The sequence below is a fragment of the Scyliorhinus torazame genome, chromosome 24 (genome assembly GCF_047496885.1).
Source record: "Scyliorhinus torazame isolate Kashiwa2021f chromosome 24, sScyTor2.1, whole genome shotgun sequence".
NCBI classification, from domain to species: Eukaryota; Metazoa; Chordata; class Chondrichthyes; order Carcharhiniformes; family Scyliorhinidae; genus Scyliorhinus; species Scyliorhinus torazame.
In genome coordinates, this window is record NC_092730.1 from 33,587,058 (window position 1) to 33,614,180 (window position 27,123).

At 46.8% G+C, this 27,123-nt stretch overlaps 1 long non-coding RNA gene across 2 annotated transcripts in view; it reads left to right on the forward strand.

Moving 5' to 3' along the window:
• The window catches only part of LOC140399995 (uncharacterized), a 121,246-nt gene that overhangs the window by 22,623 nt on the left and 71,500 nt on the right, over positions 1 to 27,123 (forward strand). Inside the window, exon 3 of one of the 2 annotated variants that reach the window (XR_011937946.1) lies at positions 8,741 to 8,845. The exons of the other annotated variant lie outside the window; for it this stretch is intronic. This is a non-coding gene — a long non-coding RNA (uncharacterized lncRNA). Of the gene's footprint in view, positions 1 to 8,740; positions 8,846 to 27,123 lie in introns of those variants that run through there. 2 annotated transcript variants of the gene reach the window in all.

A 27,123-nucleotide genomic window follows, 5' to 3' on the forward strand; every position in this document is an offset into this window, starting at 1 on the left:
CTTCTTGCTGTTTTCACAGAGGGACAGTGAGGGTACAACACATGCTCACACGCGCTCTCCCCACACACACACTCTCTCTCACACACACGCCAGTGACTGAGCAGTGAAATATGTTATTTTTGATAGACAGACAGTGAGGATAAAACACTCACACACCTGTGACTGAGCAGTAAAATATGTTATATATCACAGAGAGACAATGAAGGTAAAACAAACACTCTCTCCCCCCACACACTCACACTCCTGCAGACTATTTCTCACACTCACACACTCCCTCACACAGACTGACACACTCACTTGCACATGCTCCCTCACACACACACTCTTTCATATTCACACTTTCTGATACTCACACTCTCTGACACAACAGTTACTGAGTAAAAAGCAGTAAAATATGCATCATCTATCACAGAGAGACAATGATGGTAAAACACACGCTCACTCTCTCATACACACACCAGTAACTGGGCAGGAACAGGAAAATATGTGCAATATATCAAAGAGAGATAGAGGGTAAAATGCAAACATGCTCACACACACACATGCTCACACTCACACATGCTCACACTCACACATGCTCACACTCACACATGCTCACACTCACACATGCTCACACTCACACATGCTCACACACACACATGCTCACACACACACATACTCTCTCACGCTCTCACGCGCGCGCTCTCACACGCGCTCGCTCTCACACGCGCTCGCTCTCACGCACGCGCTCGCTCTCACGCACGCGCTCGCTCTCACACGCGCGTTCGCTCTCACACGCGCGCTCGCTCTCACACGCGCGTGCGCTCTCACACACGAGCTCGCTCTCACACACGCGCTCGATCTCACACACGCGCTTGCTCTCACACACGCGCTCGCTCTCACGCGCGCGCGCTCTCACACACATTAATGCGATCACTCACACTCTCTCACACACAGAAACACACACTCACTCATCAATAACTGATCAGTAAGCAGTAAAATACGTCTTATATATCATAGAGTGATATTGAAAATAAAACACACGCACACACACTCACATTCTCTCACTCTGACACACCAGTAACTGAGCAGGAAGGAGTAAAATATGCATTATATATCACAGAGACATTGAGGATAAAACTCACACACACTAACTTAGCAGTAAACAGTAAGTATGCGTTCTATATCACAGCGAGATTGCGAGTTAGACGAACAAGGCAGATGAAGTGAGAACATGGGGTTATGATGTATTTGCTGTCACTGTATCACGGTTGGGAGAGGGGAAGGATTGGAAGCTCAATATTCCAGGATAATTAAACTAATGCAGCAGGGGCATGGGAACCTGGATTGTAGTTTTAGGGTAAGGGAGAATGAGAGTATAGAGGTCAGGAGCACAGATTTGACATCGCAGGAGGGGGCCAGTGTTCAGGTAGGTGGTTTGAAGTGTGTCTACTTCAATGCCAGGAGTATACGAAACAAGGTAGGGGAACTGGCAGCGTGGGTTGGTACCTGGGACTTCGATGTTGTGGCCATTTTGGAGACATGGATAGAGCAGGGACAGGAATGGATGTTGCAGGTTCCGGGGTTTAGGTGTTTTAGTAAGCTCAGAGAAGGAGGCAAAAGAGGGGGAGGTGTGGCGCTGCTAGTCAAGAGCAGTATTACGGTGGCGGAGAGGATGCTAGATGGGGACTCTTCTGCCGAGGTAGTATGGGCTGAAGTTAGAAACAGGAAAGGAGAGGTCACCCTGTTGGGAGTTTTTTATAGGCCTCCTAATAGTTCTAGGGATGTAGAGGAAAGGATGGCGAAGATGATTCTGGATATGAGCGAAAGTAACAGGGTAGTTATTATGGGGGATTTTAACTTTCCAAATATTGACTGGAAAAGATATAGTTCGAGTACAATAGATGGGTCGTTTTTTGTACAGTGTGTGCAGGAGGGTTTCCTGAAACAATATGTTGACAGGCCAACAAGAGGCGAGGCCATGTTGGATTTGGTTTTGGGTAATGAACCAGGCCAGGTGTTGGATTTGGAGGTAGGAGAGCACTTTGGGGACAGTGACCACAATTCGGTGACGTTTACGTTAATGATGGAAAGGGATAAGTATACACCGCAGGGCAAGAGTTATAGCTGGGGGAAGGGCAATTATGATGCCATTAGACGTGACTTGGGGGGGATAAGGTGGAGAAGTAGGCTGCAAGTGTTGGGCACACTGGATAAGTGGGGCTTGTTCAAGGATCAGCTACTGCGTGTTCTTGATAAGTATGTACCGGTCAGACAGGGAGGAAGGCGTCGAGCGAGGGAACCGTGGTTTACCAAGGAAGTGGAATCTCTTGTTAAGAGGAAGAAGGAGGCCTATGTGAAGATGAAGTGTGAAGTTTCGGTTGGGGCGATGGATAGTTACAAGGTAGCGAGGAAGGATCTAAAGAGAGAGCTAAGACGAGCAAGGAGGGGACATGAGAAGTATTTGGCAGGAAGGATCAAGGAAAACCCAAAAGCTTTCTATAGGTATGTCAGGAATAAGCGAATGACTAGGGAAAGAGTAGGACCAGTCAAGGACAGGGATGGGAAATTGTGTGTGGAGTCTGAAGAGATAGGCGAGATACTAAATGAATATTTTTCGTCAGTATTCACTCAGGAAAAAGATAATGTTGTGGAGGAAAATGCTGAGCCCCAGGCTAATAGAATAGATGGCATTGAGGTACGTAGGGAAGAGGTGTTGGCAATTCTGGACAGGCTGAAAATAGATAAGTCCCCGGGACCTGATGGGATTTATCCTAGGATTCTATGGGAGGCCAGGGAAGAGATTGCTGGACCTTTGGTTTTGATTTTTATGTCATCATTGGCTACAGGAATAGTGCCAGAGGACTGGAGGACAGCAAATGTGGTCCCTTTGTTCAAAAAGGGGAGCAGAGACAACCCCGGCAACTATAGGCCGGTGAGCCTCACGTCTGTAGTGGGTAAAGTCTTGGAGGGGATTATAAGAGACAAGATTTATAATCATCTAGATAGGAATAATATGATCAGGGATAGTCAGCATGGCTTTGTGAAGGGTAGGTCATGCCTCACAAACCTTATTGAGTTCTTTGAGAAGGTGACTGAACAGGTAGACGAGGGTAGAGCAGTTGATGTGGTGTATATGGATTTCAGCAAAGCGTTTGATAAGGTTCCCCACGGTAGGCTATTGCAAAAAATACGGAGGCTGGGTATTGAGGGTGATTTAGAGATGTGGATCAGAAATTGGCGAGCTGAAAGAAGACAGAGGGTGGTGGTTGATGGGAAATGTTCACAATGGAGTACAGTCACAAGTGGAGTACCACAAGGATCTGTTCTGGGGCCGTTGCTGTTTGTCATTTTTATCAATGACCTAGAGGAAGGCGCAGAAGGGTGGGTGAGTAAATTTGCAGACGATACTAAAGTCGGTGGTGTTGTCGATAGTGTGGAAGGATGTAGCAGATTACAGAGGGATATAGATAAGCTGCAGAGCTGGGCCGAGAGGTGGCAAATGGAGTTTAATGTAGAGAAGTGTGAGGTGATTCACTTTGGAAGGAATAACAGGAATGCGGAATATTTGGCTAATGGTAAAGTTCTTGAAAGTGTGGATGAGCAGAGGGATCTAGGTGTCCATGTACATAGATCCCTGAAAGTTGCCACCCAGGTTGATAGGGTTGTGAAGAAGGCCTATGGAGTGTTGGCCTTTATTGGTAGAGGGATTGAGTTCCGGAGTCGGGAGGTCATGTTGCAGCTGTACATAACTCTGGTACGGCCGCATTTGGAGTATTGCGTACAGTTCTGGTCACCGCATTATAGGAAGGACGTGGAGGCTTTGGAGCGGGTGCAGAGGAGATTTACCAGGATGTTGCCTGGTATGGAGGGAAAATCTTATGAGGAAAGGCTGATGGACTTGAGGTTGTTTTCGTTGTAGAGAAGAAGGTTAAGAGGAGACTTAATAGAGGCATACAAAATGATCAGGGGGTTGGATAGGGTGGACAGTGAGAGCCTTCTCCCGCGGATGGATATGGCTGGCACGAGGGGACATAACTTTAAACTGAGGGGTAATAGATATAGGACAGAGGTCAGAGGTAGGTTCTTTACGCAAAGAGTAGTGAGGCCGTGGAATGCCCTACCTGCTACAGTGGTGAACTCGCCAACATTGAGGGCATTTAAAAGTTTATTGGATAAACATATGGATGATAATGGCATAGTGTAGGTTGGATGGCTTTTGTTTCGGTGCAACATCGTGGGCCGAAGGGCCTGTACTGCGCTGTATTGTTCTATGTTCTATGTTCTATGATACAGGATCTCCAGGAGAGATAGGGCAGGAGGTAAAAGAGGAGGGAGTGTCACAATTTTGATCAGAGAATGAATTACAGCAGTAAGGAGAGATGACATCTTAGAAAGCTCTTCAACTGGATTGGATTTTGTTCATTGTCACGTGGACCGAGGTACAGTGAAAAATATTTTTCTGCGAGCAGCTCAACAGATCATCAAGTACATGAAAAGAAAAGGAAATAAAAGAAAATACATAATAGGGCAACACAAGTTACACAATGTAACTACATAGACACCGGCATCGGGTGAAGCATACAGGGGTGTAGTGTTAATGAGGTCAGTCCATAAGAGGGTCGTTTAGGAGTCTGGTAACAGTGGGGAAGAAGCTGTTTTTGAGTTTGTTTGTGCGTGTTCCCAGACTTTTGTATCTCCTGCCCGATGGAAGAAGTTGGAAGAGTGAGTAAGCCGGGTGGGAGGGGTCTTTGATTGTGCTTGCCGCTTTCCCCAGGCAGTGGGAGGTGGAGATGGAGTCAATGGATGGGAGGCAGGTTCGTGTGATGGACTGGGCTGTGTTCACGACTCTCTGAAGTGTCTTGCGGTTTTGGGCCGAGCGGTTGCCATACCAGGCCGTGATGCAGCAGCTAGGATGCTTTCTATGGTGCATCTGTAAAAGTTGGTAAGAGTTAATGTGGACATGCCGAATTTCCTTAGTTTCCTGAGGAAGTAAAGGCCCTGTTGAGATTTCTTGGTGGTAACGTCGATGTGGGGGGACCAGGACAGATTTTTGGAGATGTGAACCATGAGGAATTTGAAACTGCGAACAATCTCCACCTCGGCCTCACAGATGCTGACAGTGGTGTGTCCAGTTCTTAGCTTTCTGAAGTCAATGACCGGCTCTTTAGATTTGCTGGCATTGAGGGAGAGGTTGTTGTCGCTACACCACTCCACTAGGTTCTCGATCTCCATCCTGTATTCTGACTCGTCATTATTTGCGATTCGGCCCACTATGATCATATCATCAGCAAACTTGTGGATGGGGTTGGAAACAAATTTTGCCACGCAATCATGTGTGTACAAGGAGGATAGTGAGGGGCTAAGTAGGCAGCCTTGCGGGGCCCAGATATTAGAACTATACTGAAGCCAAATGGGAAGAACTTAAAAACCAAAAAGGAGCAATCACATTGCTGGAGTGTTCCATTGGCCCCCTAACCATCCGAGAGAAATAGAAGAGTGAATATGGAGGCAAATTTCAGAGAAGTGGAAAAGTAATAGGGGTGTGATAGTGGGAACAGTGGGGGATCGCAACTTCCTCAATATGAACTGGGGTAGTCATAGTGTGAACGGTTTAGAGGGAGCGTAATTCTTAAAATGCATCCATGAGAACTTTTTAAGCCAGTACGTAGAAGGACAGACAAGAGAGGAGCGGTCTTGGACTTCATTTTCAGTAACAAAGCTGGACAAGTGGTTGAAGTATCGTTGGGGGAGCATTTTGCAGACAGTGATCATAACTTCATTAGATTCAAGATAGTTCTGGAAAAGGAGATGGATGGACCTGAGATCAAAGTTCACAAATGGAGGAAGGCTGATTTTAATAAGATCAGATATGATTTGGCCAGAGTTGATAGGGAACAGACACCATTAGGTAAATCTGTGACAGAACAGTGGGACACATTCAACAAGGAAATAGGGAGAGTACACGGCCAACATGTTCCAATCAAGAAAAGGGTGGGACCAACATATCTAGTCAACCATGTATATTGAGGGATATACAGCGTTGGATAAGTAGAAAAGGGGAGGCTTGTGGCAGATATCAAGGGCTCAAAACAGCCGAAGTGCTAGAGGTGTATCGAATGTGCAAGAGGGGACTTAAAACGGAAATGAGGAGAGCAAAAAGGAGACATGAAGATAGAACATTACAGCGCAGTACAGGCCCTTTGGCCCTCGATGTTGTGCCGACCTGTGAAACCACTCTAAAGCCCATCTACACTATTCCCTTATTGTCCATATGTCTATCCAATGACCATTTGAATGCCCTTAGTGTTGGCGAATCCACTACTGTTGCAGACAGGGCATTCCATGCCCTTACTACTCTCTTAGCAAAGAACCTACCTCTGTCCTATATCTATCTCCCCTCAATTTAAATCTAAGTCCCCTCGTGCTAGACATCACCATCCAAGGAAAAAGGCTCTCACTGTCCACCCTACCCAATCCTCTGATCATCTTGTAGGCCTCAATTTAAAAAAATAATAAAATAAAAAAAAATTTTGTGTACTCTATTCATTTTTTCCGATTAAGGGGTAATTTGGTGTGGCCAATCCACCTACCCTGCACATCTTTGGGTTGTGGGCGCGAAACCCACGCAAACATGGGGAGAATGTGCAAACTCCACACGGACAGTGACCCAGAGCCAGGATCGAACCTGGGACCTCAGCGCAGTGAGGCAGCAGGGCTAACCCACTGCGCCACTGTGCTGCCCTATTGTATGCCTCAATTAAGTCACCTCTTAACCTTCTTGTCTCTAACGAAAACAGCCTCAGTCCCTCAGCCTTTCCTCATAAGATCTTCCCTCCATACCAGGCAACATGCTGGTGAATCTCCTCTGCACCCTTTCCAATGCTTCCACATCCTTCCGATAATGCGGCGACTAAAATTGCACTCAATACTCCAAATGCGGTCGCACCAGATACTGAAAGGATACTGGCAGGTAAAATAAAGTTGTTAAGTTGTTCTAAAAGTACATTAAAGGTAAAATGATAACTTGGGGCAGAGTAAGGCCCATGATGGATCACAGTGGTAACATGTGTGTGGAGCCAGGGGATGTAGGTGGGGTTCGAAATGGGTACTTTGTGTCAGTGTTACCCCGTGAGAAGGACAGTGTGGGTATAGAAAGCAGGGAGAAGGAATGTAATAAAACTAAAGAGATTAATATAGACAGAGAGGAGGTTCTGAGTGGGAGGCTTCAAAGTAGACAAAGCTCCAGGGCCAGATGAAATGTATCCCAGGCTGATGAGTGAGGCAAGCGAGGAAATAGCAGGGACACTGGCAATAATTTTCAATTCCTCTCTGGCCACAGGAGAGGTGCTGGCGGACTGGAGGATCGCCAATGTGGTACCATTATTGAAGAAGGGAGGAAAGGATAAACCAGGAAACTACAGGCCAGTCAGTCTAACCTGTGTGGTGGGGAAACTATTGGAAGCAAATCTGAGACACAGAATTAATCTGCATTTGTAGAGGCAGATATTAAAAGGTCAGCGTGGTTTGGTTAAGGGGAGGAGATGTCTGACCAACTTGATTGAATTTTTCGAAGAGGTGAACAGGTGTGTTGATGAGTGAAATGCATTTGACGTAATCTACTTGGACTTCAGCAAGGCTTTTCATCAGGTCCCACATGGGTGACTGATGTGAAGACACATGCCCCAGGGACTGAAGGACATTTGGCAAATTGGATCCAAAATTGCTGAGTGGCAGGAAGCAGAGGCTGTTGGTGGAGGAGTGTTTTTCTAATAATAATAATAATTGCTTATTGTCACAAGTCGGCTTCAATGAAGTTACTGTGAAAAGCACCAAGTCGCCACATTCCGGCACCAGTTCGGGGAGGCCGGTACGGGAATTGAACCCGCGCTGCTGGCATTGTTCTGCTGTTTAGTCCACTGTGCTAAACCAGCCCCTAGCCTCTGATTGGAAGATCATGTCCAGTGGTTTCCCACAGGGATCAGTGTTGAGGCCCTTGCTGTTTGTGGTTGATACAAATGCTTTAGATATGAATATAGGAGGGTTGATCAGTAAGTTTGCTGCAAATATGAAATTTGGTGGGGTGGTAAATGTTGAGGAGGATAGCCTCCGAATACAGGAGGACACAGATGGACTGATCAGTGGCAAACGGAATTCAATCTGGAAGAGATGCAGTTGGGCAGGACAAACAAGACAAGAGAATACATGATAAATGGCAGGACGCTGGGAGGCACGAAGGACCCGAGGGATCTTGGTGTGCATGTACACCAGAACCTTAAGGTAGCAGAGCAGCTGGATACAATGGTTAAGGAAGCCTATGGCAGTGTGGATCAAACTTTTTAACCGGGGTCCCATTTTTACCAACCGGCCATCCTTCGGGACCCTCGCTGGGCGGCCTTTGCGACCATCTCCGGCTGATCTTCGCGACCCACCATTTTCACTTGACTTTAATGTGACAGGTGAGCCTGCTTGGTCCCCACGATCTCACTTGCTTTGTTATTCAATGTTACATTTCTGATAATGACTTCAGCTGGTGATTTAAGATCTCACTGCATCCATTGAAAAAATTACAGAGGTTTGTCCTCGAACTCGCCCTGCTTAGTCTTCAAACGTCTTTGACATTTTGAGGGTTTTAAACTTTCATTTGCCAGTAATTCCCGACATGTAACACCCATGAAATTTGACTCCTGATTGCAGTGGCACAATTTATAAACCCACCCCTCAAATACTCATCATTGTGCTGCTTTGTTCCTGTTTTCAGCTTCTTCATGGGTTGTTCACCAGAGGCCCTGGAGTTCACTCCAGCACTGCTGGCAGCTGCAAAATGGAGGAATCTCTCTGGGGCCCAGAACATGTGATGTCAGCGTACGGGGCGTGTGACCTGCTCGCTGGCGCCGCCTCCGGTGGGAGGACTCCAGAATTTGCTGAAAATAACTGGCCTGGGACTGTGCACTGACATCAGGAGGAGCCGGTCCACCTTGCGCACTACTTGATAAGGTGGGCATGCGCGGGATGGCCGTTAATCTTAAAACGGCCATCACAGCCAGCACTTTTAAAAGCTGGTCGTGACCATTGGCCATTCCTCCTGCAATCTGGATTATCGCCACCCTCCTGTAACCTTCCCGAGATCCACCCATAGGTCACGACCGTGAGCTTTAAAATGCAAGGCCTATGGTACCCTTGTCTCTAATAGCCGATGCACAGAATTTAAGAACAGGCAGGTTCTGCTGGAACTATAAAAACGTTAGTTAGGCCTCAGCTGGAGTAATACAACCACACTCACAATGTATCAGAGAGTGAGTAAATCCCACACTCACACACTGTATCAGAGAGTGAGTAAATCCCACACTCTCACACTGTATAAGGGAGTGAGTAAATCCCACACTCACACACTGTATCAGAGAGTGAGTAAATCCCTCACTCACACACTGTATCAGAGAGTGAGTAAATCCCCCACACACTCTATCAGAGAGTGAGTAAATCCCACACTCACACACTGTATCAGAGAGTGAGTAAATCCCACACTCTCACACTGTATAAGGCAGTGACTAAATCCCACACTCACACACTGTATCAGAGAGTGAGTAAATCCCTCACTCACACACTGTATCAGAGAGTGAGTAAATCCCCCACACACTGTATCAGAGAGTGAGGAAATCCCACACTCACACACTGTATCAGAGAGTGAGTAAATCCCACACTCACACACTGTATCAGAGAGTGAGTAAATCCCACAGTCTCACACTGTATCAGGGAGTGAGTAAATCCCACACTCTCACACAGTATCAGAGAGTGAGTAAATCCCCCACACACACACTGTATCAGGGAGTGAGTAAATCCAACACACACACTGTATCAGGGAGTGAGTAAATCCCACACTCTCACACTGTATCAGAGAGTGAGTAAATCTCACACTCGGGCACTGTATCAGAGAGTGAGTAAATCCCACACTCACACTACATCAGAGAGTGAAGACATCCCACACTCTCACACTGTATCAGAGAGTGAGTAAATCTCACACACACACTATCAGAGAGTGAGTAAATCCCACACTCGCACAGTATCAGTGAGTGAGTAAATCACACTCTCACACACTGTATCAGACAGTGAGTAAATCCCACACACACACACTGTCTCAGAGAGTGAGTAAACCCCACACTCACACACTGTATCAGAGTGAGTAAATCCCACACTCACACACTGTTTCAGAGAGTGAGTAAATCCCACACTGTATCAGAGAGAGTAAATCCCACACACACACACACTGTATCAGAGAGAGAGTAAATCCCACACTCACACACTGTATCAGAGAGTGAGTAAATCCCACACACACACACAGTATCAGAGAGAGAGTAAATCCCACATTCACACACTGTATCAGGGAGTGAGTAAATCCCACACTGTATCAGAGAGAGTAAATCCCACACACACACACTGTATCAGAGAGAGAGTAAATCCCACACTCTCACACAGTATCAGAGAGTGAGTAAATCCCACACTCTCACACAGTATCAGAGAGTGAGTAAATCCCACACTCTCACACTGTATCAAAGAGAGTAAATCCCACACTCACACACTGTATCAGAGAGTGAGTAAATCCCACACTCACACACTGTGTCAGAGAGTGAGTAAATCCCGCACTCTCACACAGTATCAGAGAGTGAGTAAATCCCACACTCTCACACAGTATCAGAGAGTGAGTAAATCCCACACTCACAAACTGTATCAGAGAGTGAGTAAATGCCACACTCTCTCACTGTATCGAAGAGTGAATAAATCCCACACTCACACGCTGTATCAGAGAGTGAGCAAATCCCACACACACACACTGTATCAGAGAGTGAGTAAATCCCACACTCACACACTATCAGAGAGTGAGTAAATCCCACACTCACACAATGTATCAGAGAGTGAGTAAATCCCACACTCACACACTGTATCAGAGTGAGTAAATCCCACACTCATACACTGTATCAGAGTGAGTAATTCCCACACTCACACACTGTATCAGAGAGTGAGTAAGTCCCACACACTCACACTGTTTCAGAGAGTGAGTAAATCCCACACTCACACACTGTATCAGAGAGTGAGTAAATCCCCCCCACACACTGTATCAGTGAGTGAGTAAATCCCACACTCACACACTATCAGAGAGTGAGTAAATCCCACACACACTGTATCAGAGAGTGAGTAAATCCCACACACACACACTATCAGAGAGTGAGTAAATCCCACACTCTCACACTGTATCAAAGAGTGAGTAAATCCCACACTCACACTGTATCACAGAGAGAGATAATCCCACACATACACTGTATCAGAGAGCGTAAATCCCACACACACACACTGTATCAGAGAGTGAGTAAATCCCACACTCTCACACGGTATCAGAGAGAGTAAATCCCACAGTCACACAATGTATCAGAGAGTGAGTAAATCCCACACACACACACTGTATCAGAGAGTGAGTAAATCCCACACTCACACACTGTATCAGAGAGTGAGTAAATCCCACACTCTCACACGGTATCAGAGAGAGTAAATCCCACAGTCACACAATGTATCAGAGAGTGAGTAAATCCCACACACACACACTGTATCAGAGAGTGAGTAAATCCCACACTCACACACTGTATCAGAGAGTGAGTAAATCCCACACTCACACACTGTATCAGAGAGTGAGTAAATCCCACACACACACTGTATCAGAGAGTGAGTAAATCCCACACTCTCACACTATCAGAGAGTGAGTAAATCCCACACTCACACACTGTATCAGAGAGTGAGTAAATCCCCCACACACACACTGTATCAGAGTGAGTAAATCCCACACTCACACACTGTATCAGAGGGTGAGTAAATCCCACACACACACTGTATCAGAGAGTGAGTAAATCCCACACTCTCACACTATCAGAGAGTGAGTAAATCCCACACTCACACACTATCAGAGAGTGAGTAAATCCCACACACACACTGTATCAGAGAGTGAGTAAATCCCACACTCTCACACTATCAGAGAGTGAGTAAATCCCACACTCACACACTGTATCAGAGAATGAGTAAATCCCACACTCACACACTGTATCGGAGAGAGTAAATCCCACAGTCACACAATGTATCAGAGAGTGAGTTAATCCCACACTCACACACTGTATCAGAGAGAGAAAATCTCACAGTCACACAATGTATCAGAGAGTGAGTAAATCCCACACTCACACACTGTATCAGAGAGTGAGTTAATCCCACACTCACACACTGTATCAGAGAGTGAGTAAATCCCACACTCACACACTGTATCAGAGTGAGTAAATCCCACACTCACACACTGTTTCAGTGAGTGAGTAAATCCCACACTCACACACTGTATCAGAGAGTGAGTAAATCCCACACACACACTGTATCAGAGAGTGAGTAAATCCCACACTCACAGACTGTATCAGAGAGTGAGTAAATCCCACACTCACACACTGTATCCGAGAGTGAGTAAATCCCACACACACTGTATCAGAGAGTGAGTAAATCCCACACACACTATCAGAGAGTGAGTAAATCCCATACACACACTATCAGAGAGTGAGTAAATCCCACACACACACTATCAGAGAGTGAGTAAATCTCTCACTCACACACTGTATCAGAGAGTGAGTAAATCCCACACTCACACACTGTATCAGAGAGTGAGTAAATCCCATACTCTCACACAGTATCAGAGAGTGAGAAAATCCCACACTCTCACACAGTATCAGAGAGTGAGTAAATCCCACACTCTCACACAGTATCAGAGAGTGAGTAAATCCCACACTCTCACACAGTATCAGAGAGTGAGTAAATCCCACACTCACACACTGTATCGGAGAGTATGTGTATTCCACACTCGCACTACATCAGAGAGTGAAGAAATCCCACACTCTCACACTGTATCAGAGAGTGAGTAAATCCCACACTCACAGACTGTATCAGAGAGTGAGTAAATCCCACACTCACACACTGTATCCGAGAGTGAGTAAATCCCACACACACTGTATCAGAGAGTGAGTAAATCTCACACACACTATCAGAGAGTGAGTAAATCCCATACACACACTATCAGAGAGTGAGTAAATCCCACACACACACTATCAGAGAGTGAGTAAATCTCTCACTCACACACTGTATCAGAGAGTGAGTAAATCCCACACTCACACACTGTATCAGAGAGTGAGTAAATCCCATACTCTCACACAGTATCAGAGAGTGAGAAAATCCCACACTCTCACACAGTATCAGAGAGTGAGTAAATCCCACACTCTCACACAGTATCAGAGAGTGAGTAAATCCCACACTCTCACACAGTATCAGAGAGTGAGTAAATCCCACACTCACACACTGTATCGGAGAGTATGTGTATTCCACACTCGCACTACATCAGAGAGTGAAGAAATCCCACACTCTCACACTGTATCAGAGAGTGAGTAAATCCCACAGTCACACTGTATCAGAGAGTGAGTATCAGAGAGTGAGTAAATCCCCCACACACACTGTATCAGTGAGTAAATCCCACACACACTATGTCAGTGAGTGAGTAAATCCCACACTCACACACTATCAGAAAGTGAGTAAATCCCACACTCACACTGTATCAGAGAGTGAGTAAATCCCACACTCACACGCTGTATCAGAGAGAGTAAATCCCACACTCACACACTGTATCAGAGTGAGTAAATCCCACACACACACTGTATCAGAGAGTGAGTAAATCCCACACTCACAGACTGTATCAGAGAGTGAGTAAATCCCACACTCACACACTGTATCCGAGAGTGAGTAAATCCCACACACACTGTATCAGAGAGTGAGTAAATCCCACACACAATATCAGAGAGTGAGTAAATCCCATACACACACTATCAGAGAGTGAGTAAATCCCACACACACACTATCAGAGAGTGAGTAAATCTCTCACTCACACACTGTATCAGAGAGTGAGTAAATCCCACACTCACACACTGTATCAGAGAGTGAGTAAATCCCACACTCTCACACAGTATCAGAGAGTGAGAAAATCCCACACTCTCACACAGTATCAGAGAGTCAGTAAATCCCACACTCTCACACTGTATCAGAGAGAGTAAATCCCACACACACACACTGTATCAGAGAGTGAGTAAATCCCACACTCACACACTGTATCAGAGAGTGAGTAAATCCCACACTCACACACTGTATCAGAGAGTGAGTAAATCACACACTCTCACACTGTATCAGAGTGAGTAAATCCCACACTCTCACACTGTATCAGACAGTGAGTAAATCCCACACACACAGTATCAGAGAGTGAGTAAATCCCACACTCACAAACTGTATCAGAGAGTGAGTAAATACCCCACACACACTGTATCAGAGAGTGAGTAAATCCCACACTCACACACTGTATCAGAGAGTGAGTAAATCCCACACTCACACACAGTATCAGAGAGTGAGTAATTCCCACACTCAAACACTGTATCAGAGTGAGTAAATCCCACAGTCACACACTGTATCAGAGAGTGAGTAAATCCCACACTCACACACTATCAGAGAGTGAGTAAATCCCACACACACTGTATCAGAGAGTGAGTAAATCCCACACTCACACACTGTATCAGAGAGTGAGTAAATCCCACACTCACACACTATCAGAGAGTGAGTAAATCCCACACACACTGTATCAGAGAGTGAGTAAATCCCACACACACACACTATCAGAGAGTGAGTAAATCCCACACTCACACACTATCAGAGAGTGAGTAAATCCCACACATACACTGTATCAGAGAGTGAGTAAATCCCACAGTCACACACTGTATCAGAGAGAGAGTAAATCCCACAGTCACACAATGTATCAGAGAGTGAGTAAATCCCACACACACACACTGTATCAGAGAGTGAGTAAATCCCACACTCTCACACTGTATCAGAGAGAGTAAATCCCACAGTCACACAATGTATCAGAGAGTGAGTAAATCCCACACACACACACTGTATCAGAGAGTGAGTAAATCACACACTCACACACTGTATCAGAGAGTGAGTAAATCCCACACACACACTGTATCAGAGAGTGAGTAAATCCCACACACACACTGTATCAGAGAGTGAGTAAATCCCACACTCTCACACTATCAGAGAGTGAGTAAATCCCACACTCACACACTGTATCAGAGAGTGAGTAAATACCCCACACACACACTGTATCAGAGTGAGTAAATCCCACAATCACACACTGTATCAGAGGGTGAGTAAATCCCACACACACACTGTATCAGAGAGTGAGTAAATCCCACACTCTCACACTATCAGAGAGTGTGTAAATCCCACACTCACACACTGTATCAGAGAGTGAGTAAATCCCACACACACACTGTATCAGAGAGTGAGTAAATCCCACACTCTCACACTATCAGAGAGTGAGTAAATCCCACACTCACACACTGTATCAGAGAATGAGTAAATCCCACACTCACACACTGTATCGGAGAGAGTAAATCCCACAGTCACAAAATGTATCAGAGAGTGAGTTAATCCCACACTCACACACTGTATCAGAGAGAGAAAATCTCACAGTCACACTGTATCAGAGAGTGAGTAAATCCCACACTCACACACTGTATCAGAGAGTGAGTAAATCCCACACACACACTGTATCAGAGAGTGAGTAAATCCCACACACACACACTATCAGAGAGTGAGTAAATCCCACACACACACACTGTATCAGAGAGTGAGTAAATCCCACACTCACACACTATCAGAGAGTGAGTAAATCCCACATTCACACACTATCAGAGAGTGAGTAAATCCCACACTCACACACTGTATCGGAGAGTATGTGTATTCCACACTCGCACTACATCAGAGAGTGAAGAAATCCCACACTCTCACACTGTATCAGAGAGTGAGTAAATCCCACAGTCACACTGTATCAGAGAGTGAGTGTCAGAGAGTGAGTATATCCCACACTGTATCAGAGAGTGAGTAAATCCCCCACACACACTGTATCAGTGAGTAAATCCCACACACACTATGTCAGTGAGTGAGTAAATCCCACACTCACACTGTATCAGAGAGTGAGAAAATCCCGCACTCTCACACTGTATCTGAGAGTGAGTAAATCCCACACTCTCACTGTATCAGAGAGAGTAAATCCCACAGTCACACACTGTATCAGAGAGTGAGTAAATCCCACACTCACACGCTGTATCAGAGAGAGTAAATCCCACACTCACACACTGTATCAGAGTGAGTAAATCCCACACTCACACACTGTATCAGTGAGTGAGTAAATCCCACACTCACACACTGTATCAGAGAGTGAGTAAATCCCACACACACACTGTATCAGAGAGTGAGTAAATCCCACACTCACAGACTGTATCCGAGAGTGAGTAAATCCCACACACACTGTATCAGAGAGTGAGTAAATCCCACACACACTATCAGAGAGTGAGTAAATCCCATACACACACTATCAGAGAGTGAGTAAATCCCATACACACACTATCAGAGAGTGAGTAAATCTCTCACTCACACACTGTATCAGAGAGTGAGTAAATCCCACACTCTCACACTGTATCAGAGAGTGAGTAAATCCCACACTCACACACAGTATCAGAGAGTGAGTAAATCCCACACTCACACACTGTATAAGAGAGTGAGTAAATCCCACACTCACACACTGTGTCAGAGAGTGAGTAAATCCCACATTCTCACACTATCCATGAGTAAATCCCACACTCGCACATTCCAAGACACTCACAGTTCCTGAAGGAATCCCACACTCCCGCACAGTCTCTCTGTGGTGAAGGGTCCCTCTCACCGACAGCCAGGTGACTTTTCCCGGTGAATCTTTACACACTGACAAACTGGGACTGGAGACATTCTTTCTGAAATGTATTTCCTGTTTGTAATATGATTGTAATCTGAGGTTTATGATTGGTGGAAAATCCTAATTCTGATTGGTCTGTTTTTATATCCAATCAATTTAGCAGAACATAACTGGCTGTCCTCATTCTCACAATGTCCAATCACAATCATTCCTTTCCCCATTCCTCATTAGCATAGATGTGAGGCTCTGTCTATTTAATCCGCGCACGGAAGGGGTTTGCTTTATTTCTGGGTGATATTGACGATGGCTGACGAGAAGAAACCAACATCGAAACCAGCTTCCAAGAAGGGAGCCAAGAAAGTCATTAAGAAACCGGCAGTAAAGGGCGGCAAAAAGCGGCGAAGGTCGAGGAAGGAGAGTTACTCCATCTACATCTACAAAGTGATGAAGCAGGTTCACCCCGACACCGGCATCTCCTCCAAGGCCATGAGCATCATGAACTCGTTCGTCAACGATATTTTCGAGCGCATCGCGGGTGAGGCTTCCCGCCTGGCCCATTACAACAAGCGCAGCACCATCAGCTCCCGGGAGATCCAGACCGCCGTGCGCCTGCTGCTGCCCGGGGAACTGGCCAAGCACGCCGTGTCGGAAGGGACAAAGGCGGTGACCAAGTACACCAGCTCCAAGTAAAACTCCACAATGGACTGAAAACCACCCCAAACACAACGGCTCTTTTAAGAGCCACCCACAATCTCTGTGAAAAAGCTGCACCATCTTTTCCCGCATTGACTTGATGAGAAATCTCTTTGTGGAGGATAGAGATTTGTCCCGTTCCAGAATGTTGTGAATGTGGCTTCATACCCGCCCGTCACAGACAGTTTCACACAGAAGAGAATCAAACTGAATTGAGAGCGGATTTTAAACGCAGTCTGGCATTTGTGACGGACAATGAGGAGAAACACAATTTCAGGAGGGAATTATTTAAATTTAATGATAACTATATTCCGAGTTTAACAACTGGTGAGTTAAATTCATAAGGAAATTATTATTTTTTTCTCTCGGGTGACGTGTTTCCCGCTCCCGGAACACAGTAAAGGCGGGAATGAAGAGGTTATTTTCGGGCTGATCTGTTTGTTCCGCAGTTTTCCCAGGGGACGGAACCAGCGAGATTTGAGCACACACAGGACCTGAGTCCATTGCAGCGCTTTAAGATCTGCCTCTCCCCGGCCCTCCCTATTCTCCGGACACAAAGCTGCCTGTTCCACCGGCTGGATAGAGTCGGGGATTCTCTCCACACTTCCCAGTGTAACATTCCCGGCCGCTTTCAGGAGAGAGGCTCAGAAATCAGCCCTTTCTCCCTGTCCCTGTGAAGCCTGTGTGAAGGAGTTGGTTGGTAATCTCGATGTTTCTGCTTTTGCAGTGAGCTGAGATTTGCTCCGTTTTAAATTGCTGAACGGGGTCTTATTACCGCCGGTTACAGAGAAGAGATTGACAAATTCAAACTGTTACTAAAATAGCGCCCGGATTCTGGGATGCAAAAATCAATAAACAGATAAGAAAGTGTGAGATTCAAATAGTTTCGTGAACATTGAGCCGGTCCGTTATTTGGGATTTTCCTGCACTGAAATTGGCGGGAGTTTGGAATTTGAAAATGTCAGCCAATCAAAACCTGGAGCTCCTTCTCTCCAGCTCTCCAGCTGGTTCAGGCAGAATTCACTCCGCCGCCTTGGCTTGGTGCTGAAAGCTGTTATTATTCTGTTATTTTCACAGCCCCCAAATCACCTCATTTGCAGCTGTTTTTAGCGGGAACGGAGCCTTCTCCCAATTCCTGAAATGTTCATTGATCCATCATTTTATTCCCAGTAATTCTCCGCAGGGTAACAGTCCGGAGTGGGATGATTCCAGAGCGGAATAAGGAGAGTCTGAGGACTCAATCCCACTCCCTGTTTTCAGTGAAGGACACTCGGTCCTGACTGAAGACTAAACGGAGCGTTTTCCTTCCGGGAATGCTGTGAACAGGGATTGATTCCCGCCCGGGACAGTTAGAAAGCGAGAGGAGAATGAATCACATTTAAACTAAATGTTAAACCCGCGCCTGTGATTGGTGACGGGAAGCGCTGAATTAAACCAAATAAATCGAAGGGATTTGAAATCTCTGACTAAGGACGACATTTATTTGAATTCGCTCCTTTGCCACAATGAAATTGGCGGCTTTTTGAAATGGACAAATTCTCAGCTTCTGCCGGTTGTTGTGGGTAAATCCCGCCCTCTTCTGTTTTCAGTGAGCTGATTGGTGTAGAATATAGGCAAATGAGGTGAACTGAGCAGCGACCAATCAGAGGAGCCGTCAGTTTATAAAAGAGTAAATGCTGCAGAAATTGTTCATTGTGTGAAAGTGTTTGTGAGATTGTGACAATGTCTGGAAGAGGAAAGACCGGCGGTAAAGCTCGGGCCAAGGCCAAGTCTCGCTCCTCCCGGGCTGGACTGCAGTTCCCGGTGGGCCGTGTTCACAGGCTCCTGAGAAAAGGCAACTATGCCCAGCGTGTGGGGGCCGGAGCCCCGGTCTATCTGGCTGCTGTGCTCGAGTATCTGACCGCTGAAATCCTCGAGCTGGCCGGCAACGCGGCCCGGGACAACAAGAAGACCCGCATCATCCCCAGACACCTGCAGCTGGCCGTCCGCAACGACGAGGAGCTCAACAAGTTGATGGGAGGGGTGACCATCGCTCAGGGCGGGGTGCTGCCTAATATCCAGGCCGTGCTGCTGCCCAAGAAAACCAGCGCTGGCGCCGGCAAGAAGTGAAGCGACCATTCTTTAATCTAATAACACAAAGGCTCTTTTCAGAGCCACTCACTTTATCTGAAAAAGGGCCAACTATTGTCTGTCCCTCAGATTCTGCTCTGCTACTTAATGTGCAAACGTTTCACGCTTTATGACATCAATCCGCAGCGCATTCTGTGCAGATTATTTACATGTTCAGTATTTATGATACATGTGAATTGACGGTGTTTATTGAGGATAAAAGTCTGTGAACTGAATTGATCTTAGTTTCAATAATATTCCTCAAAGAAGGAAGTCTGTAACTTGTAATCTATCCGCAATTGATTCCGCTCTATTTACTGTGTAGATGTTACTGCGATGACTATATCTGAAAGTGGGTTACTGTGTGACTCGCTTCATACTCGGAGCCTCAGATTAACCTCAACCCCTGGCTCAATTTGCAGGAAAGTTTTTATGGAAGCAGTTTATTGGGTAAGAAATCCTGGGTAACTGAAATTGTAGATCCAATAAAAATGTTTTGATATTGCATACTGTGCGGCAAAACTGACACCATCGTTTATAAACTATGAATTTTCTTTGAGATATGGAGACGAGAAACGTCATTATGATGCAGAGTAAATTGTGAGAATTCCCCTCAAAGCTCCTCCTGCTGTGATGGCAACTTTTCTGTGAGTGAGTTGGCCTTTACGGTCTTTCTACTTTTCTATCGAACCATCCATTTATCTATGCAAGTTTCTACCTCACTATCTACATATCTATCATTGGACTCGAAACCTTAGCTCTTATCTCCCTACATATGCTGCCAAACGTGCTGAGATTTTCCAGCATTATCTCTTTCGTATTTATCCCTCCATATCTGTCGGTCCGTCTTTCTACCCATTAATCTAAGTTACTCTTTCGAAGGGTCGGTGCAGTCTCGATGATTCCATGAGATATTGTTGATGTTTGTATTAGCAATCACCGCAAGTCTAGTGAATTGGGCTGAAATTAAATACAGGCTGGCCCACAACTGAGAACGGATCCAGGGGAATGAGGAAACAGATAGCAGGGAGAAAAAAATAAAGGCAATAAAATAAATTCCTGAATCGAAACACTGGATGTGGAAGCTCTTTTCCTGACAGACTTGGTGGCTCTTAAAAGAGCCTTTGTTGTTGTTGGTGCTGAATCCGGGCTTTAGGCGCGTTCCCCGCGGATGCGGCGGGCCAGCTGGATGTCTTTGGGCATGATGGTGACTCGCTTGGCGTGGATGGCGCACAGGTTGGTGTCCTCGAAGAGCCCCACCAGGTAAGCCTCGCTGGCCTCCTGCAGGGCCATGACGGCGGAGCTCTGGAAGCGCAGGTCTGTCTTGAAGTCCTGAGCGATCTCTCGCACCAGGCGCTGGAAGGGCAGTTTGCGGATCAGCAGCTCGGTGGATTTCTGGTAGCGGCGGATCTCCCTCAGAGCCACAGTGCCGGGTCTGTAGCGATGGGGCTTCTTCACTCCGCCCGTGGCTGGAGCGCTCTTGCGGGCCGCTTTGGTAGCCAGCTGTTTGCGAGGAGCTTTGCCTCCGGTCGATTTGCGCGCTGTCTGCTTGGTCCTGGCCATGATGTGAAACTGGGTGAAACGCACACGCTGAGAATGCTGGCGCCGCTCTCTCGCTGCCTATTTAAGACATTATAGTGACCGCCCACTTCTCCTCATTGGATGCAGCCCGAACCCGTGGACAAGTTTGAAAAGAGCGATGATTGGGAAGGATATCAGGGCCCTGATTGGTGGACCTGCAACTGACACCCCATCAATTTCAAAAAGCCCGCCAATTTCACAGGGACCAGGAACGGATATTTGAGAAAACTGAAAAAATCAATCTCAAGTTGTAAATATCAAAAACTTCTCAATGATTCCTTCTCCAATTTTTGTCTCGGATTGGACGCAACCGAGAGAAGATGAATAAAATCGAGCAGGTACATAATTCCCGCTCGCATTCCAATGTCAGTGTTCACTATGTGCGGTTACAGGTTTGACTTTGGGGAATGGTTGTTTCAGACTGTACAACGCATCTATGTCGCCTTGTAATGAGAAAACAAATCAATGATGGGAAAGGATTTCCTGCTCTAACGCTACCCGTCTTAACAGAAAACCGCGGTTTCCAAGCTGACTCGCTAAACCAGCTCGATGAGTTATTCTGCTGCCATTCTCAGGTCAGTGCTCTCAATGTGAGGATTTGGGCGGCTCTTAAAAGAGCCTTTGGGTTTTGTTAAATTGTCAAATGGATTTCCTCAGCCGCCGAATCCATAGAGAGTGCGGCCCTGGCGTTTGAGAGCGTAAACCACATCCATGGCGGTGACGGTCTTGCGCTTGGCGTGTTCAGTGTAGGTGACCGCGTCCCTGATCACATTCTCCAGGAAAACCTTCAGCACCCCGCGAGTCTCCTCATAGATCAAACCCGAGATGCGCTTGACGCCGCCACGGCGAGCCAGGCGGCGGATTGCTGGTTTGGTGATGCCCTGGATGTTATCACGAAGCACTTTGCGGTGCCGCTTTGCTCCGCCTTTACCCAGTCCTTTGCCTCCTTTCCCTCTGCCAGACATGATGCTTGTTCAGTCAAATCGCTGCCGAATGAGAGACGAGCTGCTGCACTTTCCATTTTTATACAACCCGCCCCGACCTGACTGAGAGAGAGAGGCGGGGAACAGACTGAGTGACAGACAGAGCAGTGAAATGTCTTTGATCATCCAGCTCCTCCTCCTGCCTGCTCCAACCCACATTTTATATTCCAAACAGAAGTGAAAAGAGCGCGCTGAACAACACGTACAAACTGCAACATCAGATAGCAGCTAGTTAGAAACGCAGATCTATTAAATCCAGACGTGTCAGTAATATTCCCGCCTCAGTTCACTCCTTTCAAGAACCAGCCCAACTATCTGCTCCCATTTCAACCCCAGCTCCGATTCCATCCCCACACAACTCCTCTCCCAGACGGGTTGAGAATTTTAGTAACATCCCTTCCAGCTGATATAAAGTGTTTAAGTTGTGAGGCGGGATTTCTCCGCCATGTTAACTCTTTTACAGACTCTCCCCTGAATCTGTGAATAATGAAACTAACACAAACTGTGACTGTTCCCCCGGACACATCCCCGGTTAGGAAGAGGTTCTAGTAAGGAGTGAACTGAGGCGGGAATATTACTGACAAGTCTGGATTTAATAGATCCGCGTTTCTAACTAGCTGCTGTCTGATGTTGCAGTTTGTACGTGTTGTTCAGCGCCCTCTTTTCACTTCTGTTTGGAATATAAAATGTGTGTTGGAGCAGGCAGTGTCTTAGTGCAGAGCGGGGGGCGAGGCCCGGTGCAGAGCATGTCAGCGAGTGAGCGGCAATACTGGATTGACATTTCTGTCTGAAATCTGCTCCCAGCACCGGGACAGCGATTCATTGGTCGGGGGATCAGCTCTTTCCTGAGAGATGTGGGTGGCTCTGAGAAGAGCCTTTGGGTTCAGAGGTTTACTATTTGCTCGCCTTCTTTCACTTCTTTGCTGGTTTCTTAGCCTTTACTGATTTCACTTTGGGCTTGGCCCTCGCTTGGGTCGGATTTTTTACACCCTTGGTCTTTTTCACGGGAGACCTTTTCTTCGGGGCTGCTTTCTTCGCGCTCTTTTGGGGAGTTGCCGCCTTCTTGGCTGCTGGTTTCTTGGGAGATTTCTTGGCTGCTGGTTTCTTGGGAGATTTCTTGGCCGCTGGTTTCTTGGGGGATTTCTTGGCTGCTGGTTTCTTGGGAGATTTCTTGGCTGCTGGTTTCTTGGGAGATTTCTTGGCTGCTGGATTTTTGGGAGATTTCTTGGCTGCTGGTTTCTTCACTGAAGGTTTCTTGCCTGCTCCGGTCTTTCTCACTTTCCCCCCGGTTGTCTTCTTAACGATCTTGAAGGAGCCGGAGGCGCCCGTGCCCTTGACCTGAGCCAAGCTGCCGTTGTCCACACTCCTCCTGACACTTTGCTTGATCTGGGCCCCCCGTTTATCCACATCGACCCCTTTGCTCCGCAGCGCCTTCTTTATGGCCTGTAAGGAAGCCCCCTTGCGATCGCCGCTTTCCGCCACAATCTGGAGGATCAGCTCGCCCAGCCCGGGACCTTCTTGTTTCTTCCGGGGAACCGCCTTCTGCTTCTTGACAGCCTTGACTGGGGCGGCGGCTGGAGGAGCCGTTTCGGCGGCTGCACTGTCGCTCATGTCCGGAACTCTGCACAAAATCTCTCCGTCAATGTGGGTGAGAAATGAAGCCTCTGGTGGCGGCACTGAGCAACTTAAAGGCAGCGAGCGGACGGGGCGGAGACAACCTGCTCTCAGCTCCAGGCTGCTGCTGCCTCTCTGTGTTTTTCTCTCGTCCCAAACTCTCCAATTCCACTCAAATTCCAGCTCCACAGTGTCCCAGGATAATTCCTTCCTGTCTCTCACACTCTCATGTTTGCTGTAGAAAAGGTTTCACGCGATTTAAAGGCTCCATTTTGCATTTAAACCCGTTTTACTGATGCACTGTTCGCGCTCTCTCACCCGATCGCTCTCATTTTCCCAACCTTTCCACAGAAATCTGGAAAGCAGCATCGAAACTGCCCTGAAATCCAACTTGGAAAAGTAGGAGGGGAACAGGGGGATTGTTTGAATGAAAAATATTTCCATTTAGTCCCAGAGGGATTGGGAGATCTCCTGGTCAGAGCGGACACACAAACACAGTTGGTTTCTCCTGTTTGGTCCGCCCCTTTCACACACTCTCTCTTCCACAATATTCACATCCACACACAAGGTCTGGAAATGACATTTCCCAGGGCAGAATTCTCCCTCTTCTCAACACTTGTTTCCCAATCCCTGTCTTAATTATAGATTTTCATCTCACTTACTGATCAATTCTCTGAGTTTTCTGTTTACCTAAATACCCGGCAGCAGCCAGTCATATTTTAAAATCTAAATTCATTGATGACACACCTTCTTTGAAGGTGAAAATACAATTGATCTCTCTCTCAGTGGAGATTTTCCAGCTTGATGTGATCCTCCTGCACTGCCCGGTAACACTGAGCCCCAAACTCAACAAGCAAGGACACCCAGTTAAAGAATAATCCCACCCCCTCTGAGAGTGGAGATTTTCACAGTGACACAGATTCTGACCATTCTGATCCCAGTAGCAAATTTAATAAATAGAGATGGACTCGCAGAGCCGGACGTTCTGTGTAGAGGAGGTACAGTGACCGTCTCACCCACAACACGGCAGCTGTGTTCACAGTGAGGGCCAGTGTTTCTCGTGTTATCACTGTGTCCAGTGTGCACAGTGAGAGCCAGTGTTACACGTGTTATCACTGTGTCCAGTGTTCACAGTGAGGGCCAGTTGTCACTGTGTCCACAACATTCCTGATGAAATATTGAACATTTGAGACAGAGAAATATAGAGAGTGACATAGAAACAAGGATAAGGATGAACTCATAGAGCTGGACTTTCAGTGTGGAGGGGAGACACTTCCACAATCCGGGCACCTGGAAATCAGAGGAATGTTCACAACCAGGGGAGTTTCCATCCAGGAGAGTGTTTAAAATAGTGAGTGTAAACCAGGAGAGTGTGCAAAACCATGAGAATGTGCACAATAAAAAGTGTGTAAACCAGAGAGCGTGTAAACCAGGGTAGTGTGTAAACCAGGGTAGTGTGTTTAACAGGGGAATTTATAAAGCAGGGAGTGTATTCACCAGAAGATTGTGTGAATCATGAGAATGGTGATACCAGAGAAGTGTGTAAATCTAAAGGAGAACAAAGAAAAGGACAGCACAGGAACAGGCCCTTCGGCCCTCCAAGCCTGTGCCGACCATGCTGCCTGACTAAACTACAACCTTCTACACTTCCTGGGTCCGTATCCCTCTATTCCCATCCTATTCATGTATTTGTCAAGATGGCCCTTAAATGTCACTATCGGCCCTGCTTCCACCACGTCCTCTGGCAGCTAGTTCCAGGCACCCATTACCCTCTGTGTAAAAAAACTTGCCTCGTACATCTACTCTAAACTTTGCCCCTCGCACCTTAAACCGATGTCCCCCAGTAATTGACCCCTCTACCCTGGGGATAAGCCTCTGACTATCGACTCTGTCTGTGCCCCTCATAATTTTGTCGATCTTGTCAGGTCGCCCCTCAACCTCCGTCGTTCCAGTGAGAACAACCCAAGTTTATTCAACCGCTCCTCATAGCTAATGCCCTCCATACCAGGCAACATCCTGGTTAATCTCTTCTGCACCCTCTCTAAAGCCTCCACATCCTTCTGGTAGTGTGGCGACCAGAATTGAACACTATACTCCAAGTGTGGCCTAACTAAGGTTCTGTACAGCTGCAACATGACTTGCCAATTCTAATACACAATGCCGCGGCCAATGAAGGCAAGGATGCCGTGTGCCTTCTTACCTACCTTCTCCACCTGTGTTGCCCCTTTCAGTGACCTGTGGACCTGTACACCAAGATCTCTCTGACTTTCAATACTCTTGAGGGTTCTAATATTCAATGTCTGTTCCCTACCTGCATTAGACCTTACAAAATGCATTATCTCACATTTGTCTGGATTAAACTCCATCTGCCATCTCTCCGCCCAAGTCTCCAAACAACCTAAATCCTGCTGTATCCTCTGACAGTCCTCATCACTATCCGCAATTCCACCAACCTTTGTGTCATCTGCAAACTTACTAATCAGATGTTACATTTTCCTCGAAATCATTTATATATACTACAAACAGCAAAGGTCCCAGCACTGATCCCTGTGGAACACCACTAGTCACAGCGCACCAATTAGAAAAGCATCCTTCCATTGCTACTCTCTGCCTTCTATGACCTAGCCAGTTCTGTATCCACCTTGCCAGCTCACCCCTGATCCCGTGTGACTTCACCTTTTGTACCAGTCTACCATGAGGGACCTTTGACAAAGGCCTTACTGCAGTCTATATAGACAACATCCACTGCTCTACCTGCAGCACTCATCTTTGTGACCTCTTCGGAAAACTCTATCAAGTTAATGAGACACAAACTCCCCTTCACAAAACCATGCTGCCTCTCACTAATATGTCCATTTGGATAGAGAGTAAACGAGGAGAGTGAGTAAAGCAGGAGAGTGAGTAAACCAGGAGATGGAGTGAACCAGGAGATTGAGTGAAGCAGGGGAATGAGTGAACCGGGGGAGTGAGTGAACCGGGGGAGTGAGTGAACCGGGGGAGTGAGTGAACCGGGAGAGTGAGTGAACCGGGAGAGTGAGTGAACCGGGAGAGTGAGTGAACCGGGAGAGTGAGTGAACCGGGGGAGTGAGTGAACCGGGGGAGTGAGTGAACCGGGGGAGTGAGTGAACCGGGGGAGTGAGTGAACCGGGGGAGTGAGTGAACCGGGGGGGGGGGGGTTGAGTGAACCGGGGGGGGGGGGGTTGAGTGAACCGGGGGGGGGGGGTTGAGTGAACCGGGGGGGGGGGGGGTTGAGTGTACCGGGGGAGTGAGTGAACCGGGGGAGTGAGTGAACCGGGGGAGTGAGTGAACCGGGGGAGT